This window comes from Mastomys coucha, chromosome X (genome assembly GCF_008632895.1).
Source record: "Mastomys coucha isolate ucsf_1 chromosome X, UCSF_Mcou_1, whole genome shotgun sequence".
NCBI lineage: Eukaryota > Metazoa > Chordata > Mammalia > Rodentia > Muridae > Mastomys > Mastomys coucha.
In genome coordinates, this window is record NC_045030.1 from 50,209,145 (window position 1) to 50,228,069 (window position 18,925).

Consider the following 18,925-nt stretch of genomic DNA (forward strand, 5'->3'; position numbering starts at 1 on the left):
AATTGCTTTCAGTCATGGCATTTAAACACAAAAGAACTAAAACTAAGAATTTTTTTTTAATTGCTTACTGCACATTGTCCTTCAGGCCCACAGCTCCACCTGCACCCCTCCATGCAGACCTGGGTGCCCAACTCCCAACTCATAGCCCTGCCTGTCTCTCAGAAGGACTGCTCAAACCAGACACAGACCAGGGGCAGAGGAGGCCTTCTCTAACCAGAGACAGAGCACTGCCTGCCTCCCTGGAGGCTTGCTCTAACCAAGGATACACAGCTTCACATGCCTCCAGGGAGGCATGTGCTACAGTCCAGGTCACCCAGGCCATTCATTCATGCCGGAGGCATTCCGTGGAGACCTTGGGCCCAGCTAGTGCAAGAGCCCTAGCGAAGGGAAGAGAGCACGGGCGAGCCATCTCTGCTGTATCTTCCAGACTGCTCCATTTCTTTCTCTTTTTTTCGGTCCATCACTTTTATTATTTTATTATTATTATTATTTTCTTTATTTACATGTCAAATGATATCTCCTTTCCCAATTTCCCCTCAGAAAAAAATAAGAAAGAAAAACAAAAACAAAAACAAAAACAAAAACAAACCTTGTTTCCTTCGCCCTCCCCCTGATCACCAACCCACCCTCTCCCTCTTCCTGATCCTGGCATTCTCTTACACTGAGGCATAAACCTTCACAGGACCAAGGGCCTCTCCTCCCATTGATGACTGACTAGGCAATCCTCTGCTATGCATATGCAGCTGAAGCCATGAGTCCCTCCATGTGTACTCTTTGGTTGGTGGTTTAGTCCCTGGGAGCTCTGAGGGTACTAGTTAGTTCATATTTTTGTTCCTCCTAAGGGACTGCAAACTCCATTTCTCCATGCTGCCATGCACTGAATTGAGAGAGAGAGTGCAGCGCAGCTTCAGGCCACATTTCAGGAGAGCAGACCTCTTCCTGAGTGTTACAGCTCTTAGAACAAAAGGCTCAGACTATGGAGTAGATCTTTCATGGGCTTTTACTTCCCTGGATAGGATATATATACATATTCATATATATATAGATAGATAGATAGATAGATAGTTTTGGGGATCATTCAGAATTCGATAGCAGTTATCTCTAATTGGTTTGGGCTGAGAAACTTTATTTTCATGTAAGAGGGATTGACCAATATTATACACCTATCCTGTTGGGTCCATTGTGGGGGGAAGGTTCCAGGAGTTACTACCGAACTAGTGCCTTCCCTTGTAAACAAGATCATTCATTGGGTGCTCTGGGGTTCTGTGCCTGTTACTCCACTGGACTCAGGCTGCCAGAACAGCCCACAGCCCCACAACTAAACACTAGATACAAGCAGATGGCTAAATAAAAGCCCAAGAACATAATCAATAGAACCCAATGCAATTTAGCACCATAGAAATCTAGCTCCCCTACTATAGCAAGCCCTGGATACCTTACTACAACTGAAGAATAAGATTTTGACCTTAAATTTCATCTCATGAATATGATAAAGGCCTTTGAAGAGGATATAAATAGAGGATATAAATAATCCCCTTACAGAAATACAGGAACCATGATCAAAGAGGAAGAAGCACTTAAAGAGGAAACAAATATATCTCTTAAAGAAATACAGGAAAATACAATCAAAGAAGTGAAGGAAATGAAGAAAATGGTTTCAGTCCAAAACACAGAAATAAAAACAATAAAAAAAAAAAAGAAAACACAAATGAAGGCAACCCTTGGAATAGAAAACTTAGGAAAGACAGCAGGACTACAGACATAAGCATCACCAAAATAATAAGGAGATGGAAGAAAGAATCTCAAGTATAGAAAATACCACAAAAGATATTAATACATTAGTTTTAAAAATGTATAAGACAAAGGACACTGACAATAAGGAAAAGAAAACAACCCACAGGTTGGGAGAAAAACTCTTTACCAAGTCTATATCCTACAGAGGGCTAATATCCAAAAGACTCCAGAGAACCAAATAACCCCATTAAAAATGGGGTATAGAGCTAAACAAAGAATCCACAACTGAGGAATCTTGAATGGTTGTGCTGCACATAAAGAGATTTTCAACATCCTTAGTTATCAGGGAAATCCAAATGAAAATGACCCTGAGAGTCCTCTTTACACCAGTCAGAATGGCTAAGATCAAAAACTCGGGTGACAGAAGGTGCTGGTGAGGATGTGGAGAAAGAGAAACACTCATCCATTGCTGGTGGGATTGCAAACTGGTACAACCATTCTGGAAATCAGTTTGGCAGTTCCTCATAAAATCAGACATAGTACTACCTAAGGACCCAGATATACCACTCCTGGGCATATACCCAATAGATGCACCAACATATAGCAAGGGCACATGCTCCACCATGTTCATAGCAGCCTTATTTATAAAAGCCAGAAGCTGGAAAGAACCTAGATGTCCTTCAATAGAGGAATGAATACAGAAATATGGTACATTTACACAATGGAGTACTACTTATCTATTTTTTTAAAAAAAAAAAAAATTAAGTCATGAATTTGCAAGCAAATGGAGGGAATTAGAAAATATTATCCAGAGTGAAGTAACCCAGTCACAAAAGAACACAAAAGTATACATGGTATCTACTCATATAAGTCGATATTTGACAAAAAAGGAAAAAGCTCAGAATACCCACAATATAGTTCACAGACCATATGAAACCCAAGAAGAAGGAAGACCAAAGTGTGGATGCTTCATTCCTACTCAGAAGTGTGAAGAAGGAGGTAGAGGGAAGGAGAGATCTGGAAGAGAGGAGGAGGGTAGGGGAAAGTGTGGGCAGCATCAGGTGTGGGAGAAGATGGGGAAGAAATACAAAGGGTCAGGAATTTGAAAGGAAGTATGTAGCAGTGGGGTATGGGTAAGTGGGGGTAACCACCAGAAAGTCCCAGATACCAGGGACCCAAGCAGTTGCAAAGACCCAACAAGAATGATATTAGCTAAAATACCAGACAAAGGGGAGGGAGAACCTGTAGAGACCATATCCAGAGGTTAGGCACGGCCACTAGTTGAAGGATGGGGTCACCAACCATCTCAAAAATATTAATACAGAATTGTTACTTACAAAAGGAAATTCAGCGACAAAGAGTGGAGAAGAGACTGAACAAAAGGCTATTCAGAGACTTTCTGACCTAGGATTTTATCCTATCTGCAGATAGCAAATCTAGACACTATTGCTGATGCCAAGAAGGACTTGCTGACAGGAGCCTGGTATAGCTGTCCCCTGAGAAGCTCTGCCAGTGCCTGACCAATACAAATGTGGATGCATGTAGCCAACCATTGGACTGAGCATGGAACCTCTATGGAGGAGTTAGGGGTGGAACTGAAGGAGCTGAAAGGATTAGTGACCCCACAGGAAAAACAACAATATGAACCAACCAGTACCCCCAGAGCTCCCAGGGACTAAAGCACCAACCAATGTGTACACATGGAAGGGCCCATGGCTCCAGATATATTTGTAGCAGAAGATTATGTTATCTGGCATCAATGGGAGGGAAGACCCTTGGCCTTTTGGAGGCTCAATGCCTCAGCTTAGGGGAATGCTAGGGTACTGAGGTAGGGGGCATAGGCAGGTGGTGGAATACCCTCATAGAAGCAAGGGGTACAGGGGAGTGGATAGTGGGTTTCACTGGGAAGGGGGTAAACATTTGAAATGTAGATAAATAAATTAACCAACAAAATATAAAACAAAAGAAAATGCAAAATGTAAAAAGTTCCTAACCAAAAACATCCAGGAAATTTGGGACACAATAGACAAACTTAAGAATGAGAGGAATAGAAGAAGGTGATGATTTACAGTTCAAAGAGCTAGAAAACATCTTCAACAAGATCAAAAAAGAAAACTTTCCTAAGCTATACAAAGATGGTCATAAAGAAGCCTACAGAACATCAGTAGTTTGGAGCAGAAAAGAAAAACCTTCCTCCCACATTATAATCAAAGTACTAAATATACAGAAAGAAAGAATATTAAGAGCTATAAGCAGGAAAGGCCAAGTAACATATAAAAGCAGACCTATCAGAATTACACCTAACTTCTCAACAGAGACTCTAAAAGGCAGAGGATCCTGGAAAGTTGTCTTGCGCACAATAAGAGACAATAAATACCAGCCCAGCTACTATACCAAGCAAAACTCACAATCACCATAGATGAAGAAAACAAGATATCCCAGGACAAAGCCAAATTTAAACAATATCTTTCTAATACCTCAGCCCTACAGAGAATGAGAGAAGGAAAACTTAGAACACAAAGGAGGTAATTATACCCAAGAAAACTCAAGAAATCATATCAAAACAAACCCAAAAGAAGAGAATTGCACACTTAGTACAACCTTCAACAACAAAGTAATAGGAAGTAACAATCATTGGTCATTAATATCTCTCAACATCAATGGACTCAATTCTCCAATAAAAAGACATAGGCTAACAGATTCGTGACCTAAACAGGATGCATCATTCTACTGCATACAATAAGCACAGCTCAGCAACAAAGTCAGAAGCTACCTAGTATTAAATGCCTGGAAAAAATGTTTTCCAAGCAAAGAATCCTAAGAAACAAGCTGGAGTAGCCATTCTAATATCCAATAAAGTAGACTTTCAGCCAAGAGTAATCAAAATAGATGGGGAAGAACATTTCATAATCATTAAAGGAAAAATCCACCAAGACAAAATTTCAGTTCTGAACATCTATGCCCCAAATATAAGGGTACCCACATTTGTAAAAGAATCTTTACTAAAACTCAAAGCACACAGTTAACCTCACACAATAATAGGGGGAGTTCAACATCCTACTCTTACCAATAGACAGGTCATTGAAACTGAAACTAAACAGAAAGACAATTAAACTAACAAAATATATGAAACAAATGATTTTTAACAGATATCCACAGAAAACTTTAACCCAAAAAAATAATATGCCTTCTCAACAACTCAGGGAACCTTCTCTAAATTTGACCATACCTTTGGACACAAAACAAGCCTTGTAAGTACAATAAGTTTGAAATTTTATCAGGTCACCAAGGACTAAGTCTGGAATTCTATAACATAAACAACAGGAAGCATACAGATTGGAAAAAGATGTTCACTAACCCAACATTTGACAAGGGGCTAATTCCAAAATATACAAAGAACTCAAGAAATTAGACTCCAAAAATCAAATAATTCAACTTAAGAAAATGGCATACAGAGGTAAACTGAGAATACTCAACAGAGAAATCTTGAATGGCTGAGAAGCACTTAAAGAAATGTTCAACATCTTAAGTCATCAGGGAAATGCAAATCAAAACGACCCTGAGATTCCACCTCATACTAATCAGGATTGGCAAGATAAAAAACCTCATGTGACAGCACATGCTAGTGGGGATGTGGAAAAAGCAGAACATTCCTCCATTACTGGTGAGATTACAAACATATACAACTGCTCTGAACATCAATCTGGTGGTTCCTCAGAAAATTGGAAATAGTTCTGCCTGAGGACCCAGTTATACTGCTCCTGGACATATACCAAAAAGATACTCCACCATATCCCAAGGACATATGCTCCATTATTGTCACTATGGCCTTATTCGTAATAAGTGGAAAGTGGAAGAAACCCAGATGTCCTTCATTTAAAAATCAAAACAAAACAAAAACAGGGCAAAACATTTTTATTAAAACTTTATAATTTCTCTCGTGTATACAAATTATTTAATCATGTTAAACCTTTATTTCTTCACTTAACTCCCCTCAGACCTCACTCCCATTTTTATATCTACTTCCAACTTTGCTTTCTTTTTTGAAAAAAACAAAATCACCAAGTACAATTTGTGTTGTAAATTTCCTTGTGTGTGTTGGGCCATACAATGTAGTGAGTTCAAATACAAGGAGAAAAATCTTTAAATAAGCATACTCTCTCACAGAAGAAACCATCTTTTATAGCTCTCTGCCTAAGGACTCTGAGTCTCACTTCTTTAACTCTATTTTAATATCTAGAAAAGTCTTTTTTATTTTAAAAATTCAAGTGTTTGTGTTTTCTCATTCATACATTTTATTCATCCATTCTTAATATTCTTTTTCTAATTCCTTTAATTTTTACTGTCCACCTCCTGGTCTGCCCTCTCTTAGTTCCTCATCCCATTCCTCCTCCCTTCTATCTTCAAGTGTATGTCCCTAACCCATGCCTTTCCACTCCTTGGGGCCTCAAATCTATAGAGAGTTAGGTGCATCTTCTCCTACTGAGGTCAGAACACGCAGTCCTCTGCTGTATATGTGGTGGGGGCCTCCTACCAGCTAGTGTATTCTGCCTGGTTGGTAGCTAAGTGTCTGAGAGATCTTGGTGGCTTAGGTTTATTAATACTGCTGGTCTTCCTACTGGGTCACCCTCTTCCTCAGCTTCTTCCAGCTTTTCCCTAATTCAATCACAGGGGTCCCTGACTTCAGTCCATTGGTTGGGTGTAAGTATCTGCATTTGTCTCAGTTAGTTGCTTTCTGGGCCCTCCCAAGGGTAGCCCTGCTAGGCTAATCTCTGTAAGTACACCATAGCATAAGTAATAGAGTCAGGCCTTGGAACCTCTCCTTGAGCTACATCTCAATTTGGGCTGGTCAATGGACCTCCTTTCCCTCAGGCTCTTCTCCATTTTTGTCCCTGAAGTTCATTTAGACAGGAACACTTCTGTGTCAGAGTTTTTGATTATGGGATGGCAACCCCATTCCTCTACTTGATGCCCTGTCTTTCTACTGGAAGTGACCTCTCCATGTTACCTCTCCCCACTGTAGAGCATTTCATCTACCCTCCCTTTGAGTTCTGAGAGTCTCTCACCTCACAGGTACTTTCTAGAAGGTCCCCGCACCTCCCACCCCCTGAGGTTGCATATTTCCATTCATTCTGCTGACCCCCAGGGCTTCTCTCTCTCTTGTCTCCCCTCCCCATACCTGATCATATTCCTCTTTTCCCTTACTCCCTTCCCTCTCCCACCCATGTCCTTCCCTCCCTCTGTCTCCCAAGATGGATCTCTTCTCCCTCCCAAGTGGGATAGAAGCATCCTTTCTTGGGCCATTCAGGTTGTTATTTAGTTCTGGGGATTGTATCCTAGGTATTCTGTAATTTTTGGCTAATATCCACTTATTAGTTAGTATCTCCCATGTATGCCCTTTGGGGTCTGAGATACCTCACTCGGGATGTTTTTATGTTGAAATTCACTCATCAAGTTTGAGTTATTGAGTTAGTACTTTCTGGCATACTTGGACATTTTTTATTCTCCTTGCTTCGTGTATTTTGGCCTAGTCCATTATGCTTAAGATTCAGTTCTGGAGAAACTCTTCTGCTATTGACTTGTAGATGGAGTAGCTGAAGGTGATTTGACTCAGTTCAAAAAACACATTCTCTTACCTCATAAACAATAATTATTGCTGGGTGGACTTTCGCTGGTGAATTGTACTTGGATAATGATGATGGACCTGGGGATTCCACCAACTTTAGCTCCAGAAACTGGAAAACACAAAGGGTATTATAAGTTTTCTTGCTTTTGCAGTCAGAGATTGTGAACACTAGTACAGGTGTGAACTGGAGGTAGAGGAAAAGTTTTGTTTCTCTGGTTTTACCAGATGTGTTTGAATTGCCTGGCCAAGGTGAATATTCATAGTAAGAAAAAATGTTCTCAGGAGGCAGAGGTCCTTGGATCTCTTCTCTATCCAAGCCAGATCCTGATAGGAAATATTCAGAGTTAACAGGAGGTTGAACAGGAAGAAACATTCTTCCTGAATGAGGATAGTATAGTAGAAGTCTGCATAGGGAATAAGAGTTTCAGTAATCTTTATATATCTTGGATGGGTGATGACATGTTTGTGGAAGTATCCACATAATTTCACTATTATAAATTCCCATAATACTGTTTTATCATTAGTAGATATTTTTGAATTTTGCTAGAACATATACTATATGGCCTTATTAATTAGGTGTGTCCTGTAAAACATGTAGCTTAAAGTTGTAACTAATTTTTTTCTCATTTGAACTGTATACATTTAATTTAATGCTAGTAGTATAACTTATGTATTCTCTTGGTCTGTAATGTGTGAAATAAGTAAAACCAATCTTGATCTGACTGTAAAATGTGGTCATAGGAGCTGATGTCACTATAAAATAATCAGTGGACAATACTGCCCAAGGAAAGAACAATAAAAAATTTGAAGGAAATACAAGAACTCACTGGAGATATGAAGCTATATTGTAATAGCTATTACTGGTTGTCAAATTTGCTGTATCTGGAATGAACTACAATCCAGAATTGGCGGGCTCACCTGTGATCCAGATCTTGAGGCTGGAAAACAAGTTTCTGCCCTCTATCTTGGCAGGGAAATCTTGAGGCATAGTGTCTATGAATCTCAGGAAACTAAGGTAAGGAGATCTCTGAGTTTGAGGTCAGCCTGGGACAAACAAGCCTGGGCCAAACCTTCTGTTGGAAATCTACAAAAGTACGTTGGAAGAAGGAAGATTCACTTTTCTTTGCCTGCTCGCATTTACTTGCCAGCACATCTGTTGGAATCTACTAGTCTTGCGAGACTGAGCAACTACTATATCCTTGTCCTTCCCATTCATAACCAACCATTTTAGGGAAGTTGGACTAGAGAGTGTAAGTCATCATAACAAATTTCCTTACTATATAAAAACCATCCATAAGTTCTGTGACTCTAGAGAACCCTGACTAATACATGTATGATAGAGAAGTAAGCACACTATAAGCACATATATTTGGCTCTTTATACATATATATTTAATAAAATTACTGTTGAAATGAAAACAATTTTGATTTAGAAAAACTAGGCAGCATGTATGTCCTAAACTGCCATGATAAGGTGAAGGAACAACATTGTCCATTTGAATAAAGATCTGGAAGATTTTAAATATTTACCAATAGCAATCTTTCTTTCAGTCACTCAATACACAGAATAACATTGGGAGTTACTTTAAAGACATATATGGATAGATAGGAGAAAAACATATGTCGGAACATTCCATAAAAGGTACCCATGGACATTTCCAAAAAATATAAACCAAAAGTAAAATTTTATGGAGATATCCTCAAGTACTGTTTTTGTAACCCAACCACAGTATCAGACATCAAATAAAGGCAATGTTGTATATTTCATAAAATAACTGTAAAGTTGCTGCTGGCCCACTCAGGCCTTATGGTGAAGGAGCTGTGATGGAACAGAGCACTGGAAAAAGGCCAAAAACTAATGACCTCAGGTCTACTAATGATCTCTAGCCTTGTAACTGTCTTTACCTGTATTGGGGGCTAGAAGTTGATGACTTCTGGAAACAGCACTTTCTTGTTTATTCTGTGGCTTAGAACTTCAAGCTTCTTTTCTCTTTAACACTCTATACTTAAATAAGCACTGGAGAAACATAACTCTTTTACTCTCTTATTATTGATAATTAAAGAAGCACTAATTTAAGCTGCTTGACACATTTTTTTTTAGTAGACATCACTTAAGTAAGAGCATTTATTGCTAGAGCTCCTTTCTCTGATGAATCATCTAGGAGCTCTTTTCTTACCAAGTAAGAGGCTCAGCATGTGTTAACTCTTTTTGAACCAGAGAGAAAGGAAAGAAAAGGAAAGAAGTAACTCATACAGACAATGTACAAACTGAGTGAGGTAGACAATGTCTACACTACCTTTCTTACTGCTTTTAGCCTTTTTATAGATTTTAGACAAAAAGTTCTCTATTAAAAAAGAATTAGCCTATAGATAAAATGTTACATAACAGGGGAGTTACAGAAAGGTATAAATAACAAGTTCAAAACATAGTTTAATACTGTAAGCTCATTATCAATTCAGAGCAACAGCTTTGCATGGCCTGGCCTTATCATAGTGCATAACTGTAGCTTCATCCTTGAACCTAAATGGTTTTCCTTGAACACAAATTTGTCACAAGCCTATATCTCCTTTAAGTGTAATCTGTTAAAGTTCATTGTGTTTCTTATTATACATCCTTTGCATTCTCTTCTTGATTCTAACATTATTACATCTTCTTAGCAAAGCAACTAAAACAACCGTTTAAAGCTTTCTTCTAAAGACTATTTGAATCAAATCAAGAATTTTATGAAATTACTTCATTTAAACAGAATTAATTCATAAAATTTCATCTTTACATTTATTTGCAGGAAACCTGCTCAATAGAGTAGCCTAATGTGAAGGAATCCTTATGGTATGTAATGGTGACAGGAAAGGCATATCAGCAACAAGAAGTAACCCTGGGATGAAAGCTCTTGGGGCTTTGCCCCTCAGGGCTCACCTACAACCATGCAAAGACCATGCAAAGAGGTGGCAGGGCTACCTCAGGGAAGGCCACCTGCTAGCTGTAGCCTTTCCTAGATGGCTCTTGACAAAAACTCTGTAAGGACTTATTTGAAATCACAGGTGGACAATTATTCACATAAAATGAAAACTATAAATTGCTTTTCTATGCATTTGGTAAAACTACAGTGGCAGCTATATCATTGTACATCTGTGTCATTCAAATAATCAATTTGTGATACAGTTATAAAGATTTAAAATACAAATGGAATTGATTGAAAAACTAACAGTCATAGATATTCATTCCTGGATTGCTGGAATGGTAAGAACAAAGTACAGCTGTTCAAAAAACCCTTACTTCTTTTCAAGAAAAACCATACATAGTCACTAGTATTTTGAGAAAATAAGTAACTATGATTCAAACATACTCATCCACCAAATTGATTTCTCTGAGCATAATATAAAACATTACAGATAATAAATAGCTAAGAGTGGTACAATCTATTTGGACCTGTTACATTTCACAAATGTTCTTCTTTTCTTCTTTCATACTGGAAATTGTTATGAAATGATTTCTTTACATAATCTTACTGTAGTTTTTTTCTTTGTTCTTTCTGGAATTTCTAAAATGAATGCATACATTTGCTTGGTAAGATAGCATTATTCAACTGGCTTTCTGAACTGTTTAAATAACTTGGGGTTTGTTGGTTGATTTTTGTCTGTATGAATAGATTGTTTCAAATTATATCTCCTTATATTTTGAAATTTACTGTGTTGAATTTTATATTTCAGTTATTATGGTTTTCAGTTCTATGTTTTTCCTGCATTTATCTTATAATTTCTTTTAAAAACCATGTTTTTAAAAATGTTCTTTCACTGTATATGTGCATATTGTATGCCATGTGTGCACATGTGTCCTAATAGGCCAGAAGAGGGGATTTGATCATTTATTCCTGGAGGTAAAAGAGCTTGTGAAACGTCTGACATAGGTACTAGTACTCCAGTCCTCTGGAAGAGGTGCAAATCCTCTTGACCTTTGAGCCATTTTTTAAGCCAGCTCTAATTTTTCCTTTCCTACACCCTTGTTGAATTTTATTCATTCTTCTTAATTTTTCTTGACATGTAATGCTTTTTTGTCAATGATAAAACATGCATGTCCCTCTACTACCATAAAATTATAATGGAACTGAAAAATTCTTGATGGCATTTTACCACTCTAAATACAATTTACATTTTTCATGTGGATCTGTGGTGATGTCATTTAAACAATTAGAGTTTTTTCCAATTGTACAAGTATATAGCACTTAAAATGAATTATGTAAAGTATAAAATTATATTAAGTTAAAAGTTAATAAATTACAATGTTATTGATTTGCGTATTTACTACACTTTAAAAGCATTTTCGAGTACATTTCTGTTCCTTAAAAATATTTGCTATAAAACTAGTTGTGATGTTCCGATAGCACTTCTGTGGTTCAACATAGCTCTTGATTGCTTTAAGAAGCTGTACTTAGTGATTGATTTATACAATCTAGGCTTGTGTAAATATGTAGTATGGCATTTTCTTAACACTAATATTGTTTAATGGTGCATTTCTTAAACCAGGTCTTCAATCTTAAGTAATATATAACTTTACTATCTTATCTGTCATTTTAGAGATTAGAAATCTTGCAAACAATTGTTTCAGTAGTTTTTCATGTACCTTATTGAGATTCATCACCTCTATTATTGAGCTTTGTTTGGTTTGATGGTATAGATGTCATGCTTCTGTGGTTATGAAAGTTTGTACATTAGTGAAATAAATCTATCTTTCCACCTCTAATAGACTGGTTTCCACAGAGAAAAATGCTTCATTATCCAGCCTACCCAGAGATTTAGAATGAGACATCCAATGGGATTTTTATATGAATGATTTCTGAGGCCTGTGTTATCATACAGGTTGACATGGCATACTAATATACAGGTGCTATACTGGTATCTCAGTCTGTAGGGGCAGGTATGGGTCTTAGACTCTGTAGAGTGGTCTTTTGAGTATGGTTTACTAAATTTCCTGTGTTCATGAAGAATATCAGGACACATTGGTCAACTGTGGTGGGGTTGGTAAATTGAGTCACTGATAACAGGCACGAGGCTCATGGTCTCTGAAGAAAGACTTCATCTTATAAACAGTAAGTTCAGTCTGATAACTGAATCAACAGGGACAAATCTAGAACTTAGTTCATGATGATTAGGCCTGGTCAATGGGCTATCTGGTGCTTAATGCTTAATGCCTTACAGGGTGATCACTAATATGCATTTGTAAGTGATACCTCTCCAACATTCTAAGAGATAGTGTGTAGTCTCTGTATAATCTGGGAGCAGTGTGTATTAATTGTATGGGTATGTAGGAGATTTTCTGAATCCTGAGTGAGCTGGGAACAATGTTGTATTTAAATTTACAGAAGAAATCCTGACGTGTTTATTTAGCAAGTGGTCCAACAACAGAGAAACCAGAGGAAGTCAGAGTTGATAAGGCTACTATAAAAGGCCTAGTTTATGGACCAGCTGGCTTCTGATGACATGAATTCTGATCTGGAGCCTGGATTCAGGGCAATTTAGTCTGAGGTTTGGGAATAATACAAGTTTCCATCCTTATTTCAGATACTAAAGTGGGTAGGAGAAACTTGGTAATAGGGACTGCTTGGTGCTGGCTATTTACGTGCTGAACAAGCATCAGGGACACTAGAATTCAACCAGGTACTGGAATAAGACTAGATATAGTGTCTGTACGCATTGACCTTGAACCTTAGCTATAAATGTGGTCCCAATGTGGGAAATCTAAGAGCTAGAATTATAGGGAGCAACATAGAACATGAGGCCATAGGACCAGACAGACCATAGAGTATACCATTACTTAGTGATCACAGTGGTAAGGGCACCCTTCCCTCTAAGTCTGTAGGTACTAAGGCTCTCCTGGGAGTGGGACTTGTGAAGACTACTTAATTTTAGGGTTTACTGAGGCATATTTGTTAATGTGTTTTTTGATAATGTTGAATGTTTAACTCATTCTCTTGCCCTCTGACAGTGTTTCCATGTTCTCTGTTTGAGAGGAACTTGATCTGGGTGAAGCGAGAGTACATTACTGACTATTTTTATTGTGACGTTTTAAAAAAATTCTGTAGTTTGTTTAGCTATTTCCTGGATTTGTTAGTTCTTCTTGAATGATGTTCATATGTAGGTAATTTCAGTAAGTTGCTGTTATCAGGGGATGAAAGTTGGGAAACTTTCTATAGTATCAAATTGTTCTGATACCCCTGACATACTATTTTCATATATTTATCCATTACATTTCTAGATACAACTTACATTCTGCCTCTTTCTAATCCACAGGAAATAGATTTGAAAAAAGTAATAGTTTAGGCATTTTTCAATCATAAAATGGGATAATTATTAATAGTAGATTTGCCTACAATGACTAATTATACACCATTCAGATTTCATCTATCCTTAGAAGTCAAATTCATAAAGATTACAGTGAAAAAGTGATGCTTTCTGTTTCGAATTTCATTTTTACACTTTTTATTGTTTAGGATTGTAATATAATTAAATCATCTCCTCCCTTCCCTTTCCTCCTTCTAAAACATTCTATGTAAATACTGACCCCCTTGTTTCCTTTCATATTCTTGACAATTTTTGTTTTTACATATGAAGGTATATAGATATCGATATAAAAATAGTTTCTTTACTATTGTGGCAACAATGAATCTATGAGCTAATAATGCCTCTAACTGAAATCTATGTCTTTGAAAATATTAATATAATGATTTGTCAAAGCTGGCTTGAACTGGACATGATCATGATGAGCATGGCATAAATAGAACTACCCTTATTTTGTTTTGTATTCAATGTTTGCATAATAAAGGCATAAGTGATCTAAACATCTAATCTCCTACAGTAACACTTATTTTTAAATAAATATGTAGTATAATTGTTATGCTATAAAATTATCTCAACATTGTGTTTTAGGTGACCACTACTTTTTTAAAACCTTGATTAATTGAATAAAAATTTTCTAAGTTACTTATGTAATATATTTAACAAAAAAATTACCTTACTGCTTCTTTTTTCTTTTTTTTTTTTTTTCAAGACAGTGTTTCTCTGTATAGCCCTACCAGTCTTGGAACTCACTCTGTAGACCAGGCTGGCCTCGAACACAGAAATTCACCTGTCTCTGTCTCCTAAGTGCTGGGATTAAAGGCGTGCACCACCACCGCCCAGCACCTTACTGCTTTTTGAATTAAGCGTTTCTTCAAATAAAATGGAACATATTTTTAATTAATATTAAATTTAAATTTGAAATTTATTGGCTTATTACCATTACAACCCAGTATCAGCTATTCTACTCCTCTCTGTACCCACTCATGCAAGTTCTTCCCCAATTGCCACTTCTGAAAAGAGAAGGGTAAGCACTCCTCTGGGTGTCAACACCCCCTCCAGATCCCCCACCAAACACAGATACTTCAAGTCACTGCAGGACTAGTCACATCCTTTACCATTGAGTACAGACAAGGCTCTTGATTTAGGGGGTTCAGCATCCACATAAAGAGACAGGCAACAAGCTCAGGTACAGTCACTGCTCCAGTTGTTTGCATGATCCACATGAAGAACAAGTTGTTCTTCTACTACATATTTTAAGTGGGTCTGGGTCCAACCAGTGCTGGGTCCAGCCAGTAGGTGATCAGTCTCTGAGAGCTCCCAAGGATAAAGGTTAGCTGACTATTTTGATCTTTCTGTGGATTCCCTATCCTCTTCAGGTCCCTCAATTTTTTTATTGGATATTTTAACTACATTTGAAATATTTTCCTCTTTCCTGGTTTCCCCTCTGCAAATCCCCTACCCCATCCCCATCCCCCTGCTTCTATGAGGGTGCTCCCCCACTCATCCTCCCACTCCCACCTTCCCTCCCTGGCATTTCCGTACATTGGTGACTCGAGCCCTAACATGATCAAGGGCCTCTCTTCCCATTGATGCCCAACAAGGCCATCTCTGCTATATATGTGGCTCTAGCCATGGGTCACTCCATGTGTACTCTTTGTTTAGTGGTTTAGTCCCTAGGAGCTCTGGGGGGTTGGGTTCTGGTTGGTTGATATTTTTGTTCTGTCTATGAGGTTGCAAACCACTTCAGGTTCTTCAATCCATTCTCTAACTCCTCCATGGGGGTCCCCTTGCTCAGTCCAATGGTTGGCTGAAAGCATCCACATCTGTATTTGTCAGGCTCTTGAAGAGCCTTTCAGAAGACAGCTTTATCAGGCTCCTGCCAGCAAGCACTTCTTGGCACCAGCAATAACGTCTGGGTCTGGTATCTGTATAAGGGATGAATCTCCAGGTGGGGCACTCTCTGGATGGCCTTTGCTTCATTCTCTGCTTCACATTTTGTCCCCATATTTCCTTTAGACTTGAGCAATTAAATAAAACCCATATAAAAAGAGGAAAAAAGGGGATTAGTTCTTCATCAAGAAGTAGCAATGTGAAAAAAAATTATATTTGCCAGATATAATTGTAGCCTCAGAGACTTACTGCTAGAATTCTCCCTTTCTAGCTGTTTCTGAACTCTGGCTGGATGGTTCAACCCAGCTGTTCTGCCTCAAACTTCTCTCCAAACTGACTGATTCAAATTGTTTTCTCTTGGCCTCAGACTACATTGTTCAACTAGGAAAGACTGCCTCTGAACTCTATGAACTCAACTGCTCTGAACTGATCTGAACTTAACTGACCATAACTGCACTCAACTGAACTTTGCCAAACTGAACTATTCCAAACTGAACTAAGCACAATTGAACTGAACTGAACTGAACTGAATTGAATTGAATTGAATTGAATTGAATTGAACTGAATTGGATTCACTCAATCTCAGTACTCTTTATGTAGCCTCTTTTTCATTCTCATGAAGGTTGAGCATATGTAATCTCTGATTCTTCAGATAAATATTTCTCCAATTCGTTTGACAGAGACTTTCTCTCTAAATTAGACATGATCATTTGATATTAAATGGTTGTGCTATTGTGAAGGGTGTCACTTCTCTAATATCTTTTTCAACCTGTTTATCCTTTCAGTACAGGAAAGCTACTGATTTGTTTGAGTTAATTTGATATCCAGTCACTTTGCTGAAGTTGTTTATCAAGTTTAGGAGTTCTCTGGTGGAATTTTTGGTGTCACTTAAGTGTACTATTGTATTATTTGCAAGTAGTGATATTTTGACTTCTTCCTTTCCAATTTGTATCCTTTGATCTCCTTTTGTTGTGTAATTGCTCTGGCTAGAAATTTGAGTACTACATTGAATAGGTAGGGAGAGAGTGGGCAGCTTTGTCTACTCCCTAATTTTAGTGGGATTGCATCGTTTCTCTCGGCTTAATTTGATGTTAGCTACTGGTTTGGGGTATATTGTTTTTACTGTGTCTAGGTACCGGTTTTGAATTCATGATCTTTTCAAAAATTTTAACAAAAACTCCACAAGAGAACTCCTACAACTGATAAACAACTTCAGCAAAGTGGCAGGATATAAAATTAACTCAAATCAGTAGTCTTCCTATACTCAGAGAATAATCATGCAGAGAAAGGCATTAGGAAAATGACATCTTTCATAATAGTCACAAACAATATAAAATAACTTGGTGTAACTCTAACTAAACAAGTGAATGATCTGTGCAACAAGAACTTCAACTCTCAAGAAAGAAATTGAAGATGATCTCAGAAGTTGGAAAGAACTCCCATGCTCATGGATTTGCAGGATTAATGTAGTAAAAATGGCCATCTAGCCAAAGGCAATCTACAGATTCAATGCAATCCCCATCAAAATCCCAAATTCAATTCTTCACAAAGTTGGAAAGAGCAATTTGCAAATTCATCTGGAATAACAAAAATCCTGGGATAGCAAAAACTATTATCAACAATAAAAGAACCTCTGGTAGAATCACCATCCCTGGCCTCAAGCTGTATTACAGAGCAATAGTTATAAAAACTGCATGCTATTGGTAAAGAGCCAGGCAGGGAGATAAAGGAACAGTATTAAAGATCCAAAAATTAACCCATACACCTATGGTCACTTGATCTTTGACAAAGGAGCTAAAACCATCCAGTGGAAAAAAAAAGAGCATTTTCAACAAATGGTGCTGGTTCAATTGGCAATCAGCATGTAGAAGAATGCAAATTGATACATTCTTACCTCGTTGTACAAAGATCAAGTCCAAGTGGATCAAGGATCTTCACATAGAACCAAATATACTGAAACTAATAGAAGAGAAAGTGGGGAAGCACCTCAAATACATGGGCACAGGGAAAAATTTCCTGAACAGAGCACTAATGGTTTATGCTCTAAGATCAAGAACTGACAAATGGTACCTCATTTTGCCTTCTGTAAGGCAAAAGACACTGTCAATAGGACAAAATGGCAACCAACAGATTGGGAAAAGATCTTTACCAATCCTACATCTGATTGAGGGTTAATATCTAATATATACAAAGAACTCAAGAGATTAGACTCCTCTAAACAAATAAACTTATTAAAAAAATGAGCTACAGAGCTAAACAAGGAATTCTGAACTGAGGAATACTAAATGGCTGAGAAGCACCTAAAGAAATATTCAACATCCTTAGTTATCAAGGAAATGCATATAAAAGCAACCCTGAGATTCTACTTTACACCAGTCAGAATGGCTAAAATCAAAAACTCAGGTGACAGTAGATGCTGCTGAGTATGTGAAGAAAGAGGAACACTCCTCCATTGCTGGTGAGATTGCAAGTTGGTACAAACACTCTGGAAATCAATGTAGCTGTTCCTCAGAAAACTAGATATACTAATACCTGAGGACTCAGCTACACCACTACTGGGCATATATCGAATATATGCTCCAACATAAAATAGGGACACATGCTCCACTATGTTCTTAGCAGCCTTATTTATAACAGTGAGAAGCTGAAAAGAACTCAGATGTCCTTCAGCAGAGGAATTGATACAGAAAATGTGGGACATTTTCACAATGGAGTACTACTTAGCTATTAAAAATAATGAATTCATGAAATTCTTAGGCAAATGGATGGAAGTTGACTAAATTTGAATTAATTAAAAAACTTAAAGTTCAAAGTCTCAGTTTTAATCCATATTTTTTCTTGTGAGAAGGTCTGTCTTTAATCTTGGCCACACTTTCTGGTAGCAACCTATATAAAGGATATGTTAGAAGGAAGCTCTTGGCTCTTTGCCTTCTTGCCCTCATTGTCACTGTCAAATCTATTGTATCACTAGCATTAGAGCCTACTTCTTTGGATTCTGAAATATATTGAAGACCAACTGAGATATTCAGCAGTGTGGCTGAAGAATTAACTCCTGTATTCTTGGACCTCCATTTGTAGATAGCCATTGTTGAACCAACTAGAACATGTTGTGTCTAATAAATAATCCATTCTAATCCATCACCTGTATTTCGTCTCTTGAGAAGTTCTGACAGTACCTGACTAATACAGAAGTAGAGGCTCACAGCCATCCATTGGACTGAGTACAGGGTCCCCAATGAAGGAGATAAAGAAAGCACAGAAGGAGCTAAAAAGTTTGCAGCCTCTTAGGACAAACAACAATATGAACTAACTAGTACCCTCAGAGCTCCCAGGGACTAAA